Here is a 7,154-nt window from a genome sequence, read left to right on the forward strand (position 1 = left end):
GCCCCAGACTTAACTCACCTCAAACCCTCTCCTACGTGTGCTGGCTGGGGTCCTGGCGCACTCTATATAAGCCACCCCCCTCCACAGGCAGAGGGGTTCGGCACCTTGTAACTCATATACTCATAATCCACTCGACCGCCTCCGGGCTCCGAGACGTAGGGCTGTTACTTCTTCCGAGAAGGGCCTGAACTCGTACATCCCTTGTGTTTACAACCTCTCCATAGCTAGGACCTTGCCTCTCCAAACCTACCCCCCACTCTACTGTCAGGCTTAGAACCACGACAGTTGGCGCCCACCGTGGGGCAGGTGTTTTAGCGATTTTGTGGAGAAGTTGCGATTCTTCCGAGTACTTTCATCATGGTGTCTGCTGGAGTTTTGGTCGGGGGTCAAGAGATCCGTCTCGGCACTCTCACCTTCATCGCCGACGACTCCGCGTGGCTCCAGGAGGCTCCACTCGACGTAGATGCGCTCCCCGTCCGTGGTGCGATGCATTTTCGTGCATGTGTCCGCGGCGTTCTGCTGCGGCAACCGTCGACCCGGTATCGGTCGGCTCCTCCATCGTCCACCCTCCCGGTCTCCCGCCAGTGCAAGCGCTCGGGCCGGTCGAGACTTCAGCGATGGGTGAGGCACGCGGTGGCTCGCCAATCGGCCACCACCCAAGTTGCGGCAATCGAGCCCGACGAATCTCTCTACGGCTTGTTCGATCTGTCGACTGGCTCCGTAGAGACTGCATCCGAGTGTGGTAGCAGTGATCCAGCGGCGGAAATCTTGATGGTCGACGGGCCCCGCAGTCCCCCTGGCTTCGCCCGTGATGATGGAGCAGGTGACGGAGGCGACCCCGCACGACGCCACAAAGAGTACCAGCCCGAGCCACTCGACTCTCTGCAAAGAGAGGAACTTCGCCGCAGGAACGTGGATGCCCTGCGTACTCCCATCGCAGGAGAAACCCCCGAGGCTCGTGCCTTGGAGGAGGCGCGTCTGGCCAATTTGGCCGAGCGCACTCGACTGGAGAATCTTCAGCGAACACTCGACGAGCGCGCGCGGCAACGAGTTCCCGACACCAGTCGACGTCAACTCTTCCCGCCGACTCAGGTATATCGAACCCCAATTCAGAATTTAGCAGCTGCGACCCGTATAGCAGAGTCCATCCAGCCTTCGCAGTCGGAAGCTGGCAGAGGTTTGCTGCAGATCAGGGATCTGCTCCGGGCAGCAGGAGATCAGAATTCAGCCGTGTCACAGTCGCGCAGCAGAATTCACAGTCGACCCGTCACTGTGAATACGGTTCAGTCGGCTCACAGCCCCAGATCGCCTCCGCGGCGTGAAGGGCGCGAGAATCGGCGAGATCAATATGGCGACAGACTCGACCGAGATGATAGGCGTCGAGTGCCCTATTCCCCCCCGAGGGGTGGGTCTTACGCTCCTCGGCAGCCAGATGACAGGCGTCAGTACAGTACAGGGCGAAGGGTTCCAGTCGACCCCAGAGAACCAGGCTTCGACGCGCGATCCATTATCGTGCAAGGTTTGGTCGACCGGAACAGAGCCCATCGGGGCGGACTCGACAGAGATGCGCCCACAAGCAGTCGAGTGCATGTTTCTGGTCCTGAATGTTTCAGCAGAGCTATCAGAGCCGCAGTTATCCCTCCCAATTTCAGGTTGGCAACAGGAGTCAGCAAGTTCACGGGTGAGTCTAAGCCTGAAACTTGGCTTGAAGACTACCGAGTGGCAGTTCAGATTGGTGGTGGGAACGACGAGGTGGCCATGAAGCATTTGCCCCTCATGTTGGAAGGTTCTGCCAGGGCATGGTTGACTCAATTACCTCCTAGCAGCATTTACGCTTGGGAAGATCTGTCCCGAGTGTTCATCAGAACGTTTGAAGGGACTTGCAAGCGACCAGCTGGATTGACAGAGTTGCAAGTCTGCGTGCAGAAGGCTAATGAGACTCTCAGAGAGTATATTCAGAGGTGGATCACTTTGCACCACACTGTGGAGAATGTGTCTGATCATCAGGCAGTCTGCGCCTTTAAAGATGACGTCAAGAACAGAGAACTGAGTTTGAAGTTTGGTCGAACCGGTGACATGACCTTGAGTCGGATGATGGAGATTGCTACCAAGTACGCCAACGGCGAAGAAGAAGACCGACTCCGAAGCGGCAAGCACAAGCCGAGTCAGTCGGAAAAAGGAAACACCAGTCGGAAACAGAAGCGGAAGGCTGAACCGGCAGCTCCTGGAGAGGCTCCGGCCGTGACTCAAGGAAAGTTTAAGGGGAAACCAAAAGGATCCTGGAACCCCAAGAAGGTAAAGGATAAAGAAGGGAACGACGTAATGGATATGCCATGTCACATTCACACGAAGAAAGACGAAGAGGGGAATATCATTTACCCGAAGCACACCACTCGCCAATGTCGATTCCTGATCCAGCAGTTTCAGGGAAAACAGTCTAAGGACAAGGAGAAGGAGTCGGACAAGGCCAAAGACAAGGAGGACAGTGAGGAAGGATATCCGCATATCAACTCCACTCTGATGATCTTTGCAGATGTGGAAAGCAGGAGTCGACTGAAAGTCATTAACCGAGAGGTGAACATGGTTGCCCCAGCAAAAGCAAATTATCTGAAATGGTCTCAAATACCCATCACATTCGACCAATCTGATCACCCGACTCATATTGCCACCCCTGGGAGGCAAGCTTTGGTGGTCGATCCAGTTGTCGAAGGCACTCGACTGACAAAGGTGCTGATGGATGGTGGAAGTGGGTTGAACTTGTTGTATGCAGACACACTGAAAGGAATGGGCATTCCGATGTCCCGACTGAGCACTAGTAACATGAGCTTTCATGGAGTTATACCAGGGAAGAAGGCCGAGTCACTCGGCCAAATAGCTTTGGATGTGGTGTTTGGTGATTCGAAACATTTTCGCAAAGAAAAGTTGACGTTTGAGGTCGTGGATTTTCAGAGTGCATATCATGCCATTTTGGGGAGACCAGCTTACGCACGGTTCATGGCTCGACCATGCTACGTGTACCTCAAATTGAAGATGCCCGGCCCCAAAGGAGTGATCACTGTCACCGGTGATCGGAAAAAGGCAGAAGAGTGCTTTCAGAAGGGCTCCAAGATTGCCGATTCCCAGGTGACAGCGGTCGAGTTCGGAGAATACAAGCAAAACGCAGATCCGAGTGACTTGCTGCGATCAAAGAAACCCGCCACAGAGTCTGCATTCCAGTCGTCCGGTGAGATGAAGCCTGTTCACATTCACCCGACCGACCCCGAAGCAGCTCCGACCCGCATCTCCACAACACTTGACCCAAAATAGGAAGAAGCGCTCATCCAGTTCCTCCGTGAGAACTGGGACATTTTTGCATGGAAGCCCGCTGACATGCCAGGTGTTCCCAGGGGACTGGCTGAGCATCGCCTAAGAGTCGACTCATCTGCAAAACCAGTCAAAGAGCATCTTCGGCGGTCCGCCATCCAGAAGAGAAAGGCCATTGGTGAAGAAGTGGCTCGACTGTTGGCGGCAGGATTTATCCGAGAGATATACCACTCCGAGTGGCTCGCTAATGTCGTTATGGTTCCTAAGAAGGACAAGTCGCTCCGAATGTGCATTGATTTCAAGCACATCAACTGGGCCTGCCCGAAAGATCATTTTCCTCTCCCTCGCATAGATCAAATTGTTGACTCGACCGCGGGATGCGAGAGGCTATCTTTTTTAGATGCCTACTCCGGGTACCACCAGATCCGTCTGTACTGGCCCGACGAGGTAAAAACAACTTTCATCACTCCATTCGGGTGCTTCTGCTATATCACCATGCCATTCGGCCTCAAGAATGCCGGAGCCACATTTGTGCGAATGATTCAGAAGTGTCTACTCACTCAAATCAGTCGGAATGTGGAAGCATATATGGATGATATCGTTGTCAAGTCACGAAAAGGTTCCGACCTGCTCGCTGATCTCGCCGAAACATTTGCCAACCTCAGAAGATATGATATCAAGCTCAATCCATCAAAGTGCACATTTGGAGTTCCTGGTGGCAAGTTACTCGGTTTTCTCGTTTCCGAACGAGGAATCGACGCTAATCCAGAGAAGATCGGCACTATTCTCCGAATGAAACGCCCTGTGCGAGTGCACGATGTCCAGAAGCTTACTGGATGCTTGGCCGCATTAAGTCGATTCATCTCACGACTCGGTGAAAAGGCATTGCCTCTTTACCGACTGATGAAGAAGACAGACAAGTTCGAGTGGACTCCAGAAGCTGATGCAGCGTTTGCCGAGTTAAAAACTCTGCTCTCCACCCAGCCGGTGCTTGCTGCTCCAATCAGCAAAGAGCCTCTGTTGCTCTATATCGCAGCCACAGGACAAGTCGTCAGTACTGTGCTAACGGTCGGGCGGGAAGAAGAAGGAAAAGCTCTCAAAGTTCAGCGCCCAGTGTATTATTTGTCTGAAGTCTTGACTCCATCCAAGCAGAGATATCCTCATTATCAGAAGCTTGTGTATGGAATATACATGACCACAAAGAAGGTTGCTCATTATTTTTCTGATCATTCCATCACAGTCGTCAGCGACGCTCCACTATCAGAGATTTTGCACAACAGAGATGCAACTGGTCGAGTGGCCAAATGGGCGATTGAACTTCTTCCCCTTGATATCAAGTTTGAGGCAAAGAAAGCCATTAAGTCCCAGGCAATAGCAGATTTCCTCGCCGAGTGGATTGAACAACAGCAGCCGACTGAAGTTCACTCGGAGCATTGGACCATGTTCTTTGATGGCTCTAAGATGTTGAATGGTTCCGGTGCTGGGGTTGTCCTGGTTTCCCCCAGAGGAGATAAGCTCAGATATGTGCTCCAGATTCACTTTGATTCCTCCAACAATGAGGCAGAATATGAGGCCCTCTTATATGGGTTGCGCATGGCCATTTCACTCGGCGTCCGTCGCCTGATGGTCTATGGCGACTCAGATTTAGTGGTCAATCAGGTGATGAAAGAGTGGGACGTGAGAAGCCCAGCCATGACTGGATACTGCAGTGCAGTGAGGAAGCTGGAAAAGAAGTTCGAGGGGTTGGAGCTCCATCATATACCCCTACTGAAAAATCAAGCAGCTGATGATCTAGCAAAGATAGGTTCCAAGAGAGAAGCCATTCCGAGTGGTGTGTTCTTGGAGCATATACACACTCCGTCAGTCAAAGAAGATCCTTTCACCGAAGGAACTCCACAACCCAAGAGTGCCACAGATCCGACTGAAGTTGAAGTCCCAGCGGTGGTCGACTTGATCATGGAGGTTTTGGTGGTCATTCCCGACTGGACAGTTCCGTATGTCGCATATATCCTGAGAAAAGAGCTTCCGGAGGATGAGGAAGAGGCTCGACAGATCGTCCGTCGATCTAAGGCCTTTACCGTAATCAAAGGACAATTATACAGAGAAAACGCGACTGGAGTTGGTCAGAAGTGCATAACACCAGAAGAAGGTCGACTCATCCTCAATGATATTCACTCGGGGACCTGTGGTCATCATGCGTCCTCTCGGACCATCGTGGCCAAAGCATACCGAGCCGGATTTTACTGGCCAAAGGCGAATGAGATGGCAAAAGATATAGTGGATAAGTGCGAGGGATGTCAGTTCTACTCGAATATGTCGCACAAGCCTGCGTCGGCCCTGAAGACCATCCCACTCGTCTGGCCTTTCGCAGTATGGGGACTGGACATGGTCGGTCCTTTGAGAACAGGACGAAGTGGCTTCACGCATGTACTGGTGGCAGTCGACAAGTTCACCAAGTGGATCGAGGCTAAACCAATCAAGAGCCTTGACACCGGTACTGCTGTTAGCTTCATCAGGGAACTAATATTAAGATATGGAGTCCCGCACAGCATCATTACGGATAATGGGTCGAACTTTGACTCAGAGGAATTCAGAGATTTCTGCAACTCCCAAGGCACACGGGTCGACTACGCTTCAGTCGCCCATCCGCAGTCGAATGGACAGGCAGAGCGAGCTAATGGACTGATTCTTAAAGGATTGAAGCCTCGACTAATGCGTGATCTCAAACACGCGGCTGGAGCTTGGGTCGACGAGCTTCCCTCAGTGCTTTGGGGGCTGCGGACCACACCTAATCGGTCGACCGGAAGAACTCCATTCTTCTTAGTCTACGGAGCTGAAGTAGTTCTGCCGAGTGATCTTCTCCACAATGCTCCTCGAGTTGAAATCTACAACGAAGCAGAGGCTGAACAAGCGCGGCAGGACGCAGTCGACCTTTTGGAGGAAGAAAGGGAGATGGCTCTGATCCGCTCGACCATCTACCAACAAGATTTGCGTCGTTTCCACGCCAGAAATGTGAGAGGTCGAGCCTTCCAGGAAGGGGATTTAGTTCTTCGAGTGGATCAGCACAAACCACATAAGCTTGCTCCTTCTTGGGAAGGCCCCTTCATCGTCACCAAGGTTCTCCACAACGGGGCGTACCGTCTTTACAACGTCGAGCATAATATCGACGAGCCCCGAGCTTGGAACGCGGAGCTACTCCGCCCATTTTACACTTAAGTTTTATCACTCGGATGAGTTGCAATAAAATACTTCTGTAGTTCATGGACCTCAAAATAATAGTGTCATAGTTCCTCCATAATTTCTGTCACTTTTTACTTTTGTCCAAATAAAATTCCCCCCTCAGTGGGTGACTTAGCCGCGAATCCGTTTCGCCTAAGTTTGTAAAAATCCTACCGAGTGGTGAGCCAGACTCTCACTCGGAGGCTTAGCTGCGAATCCGTTTCGCCTAAGTTATCAAAATCCTACCGAGTGAAGAGCAAGCCACTCACTCGGAGGCTTAGCTGCGAATCCGTTTCGCCTAAGTTATCAAACCCCTACCGAGTGAAGAGCAAGCCTCTCACTCGGGGGCTTAGCTGCAGTCCAAGCACTCGCCTAAGTTACAAAAATCCTACCGAGTGAAGAGCAAGCCTCTCACTCGGAGGCTTAGCTGCAGCCCTGTGCTCGCCTAAGTTGTAAAAATCCTACCGAGTGAAGAGCAAGCCTCTCACTCGGAGGCTTAGCTGCAGCCCTGTGCTCGCCTAAGTTGTAAAAATCCTACCGAGTGGAGAGCAACCCTCTCACTCGGGGGCTTAGCTGCAGTCCAAGCACTCGCCTAAGTTATAAAAATCCTACCGAGTGAAGAGCGACCCTCT

Source organism: Triticum dicoccoides, chromosome 4A (genome assembly GCF_002162155.2).
Source record: "Triticum dicoccoides isolate Atlit2015 ecotype Zavitan chromosome 4A, WEW_v2.0, whole genome shotgun sequence".
Taxonomy (NCBI): domain Eukaryota; kingdom Viridiplantae; phylum Streptophyta; class Magnoliopsida; order Poales; family Poaceae; genus Triticum; species Triticum dicoccoides.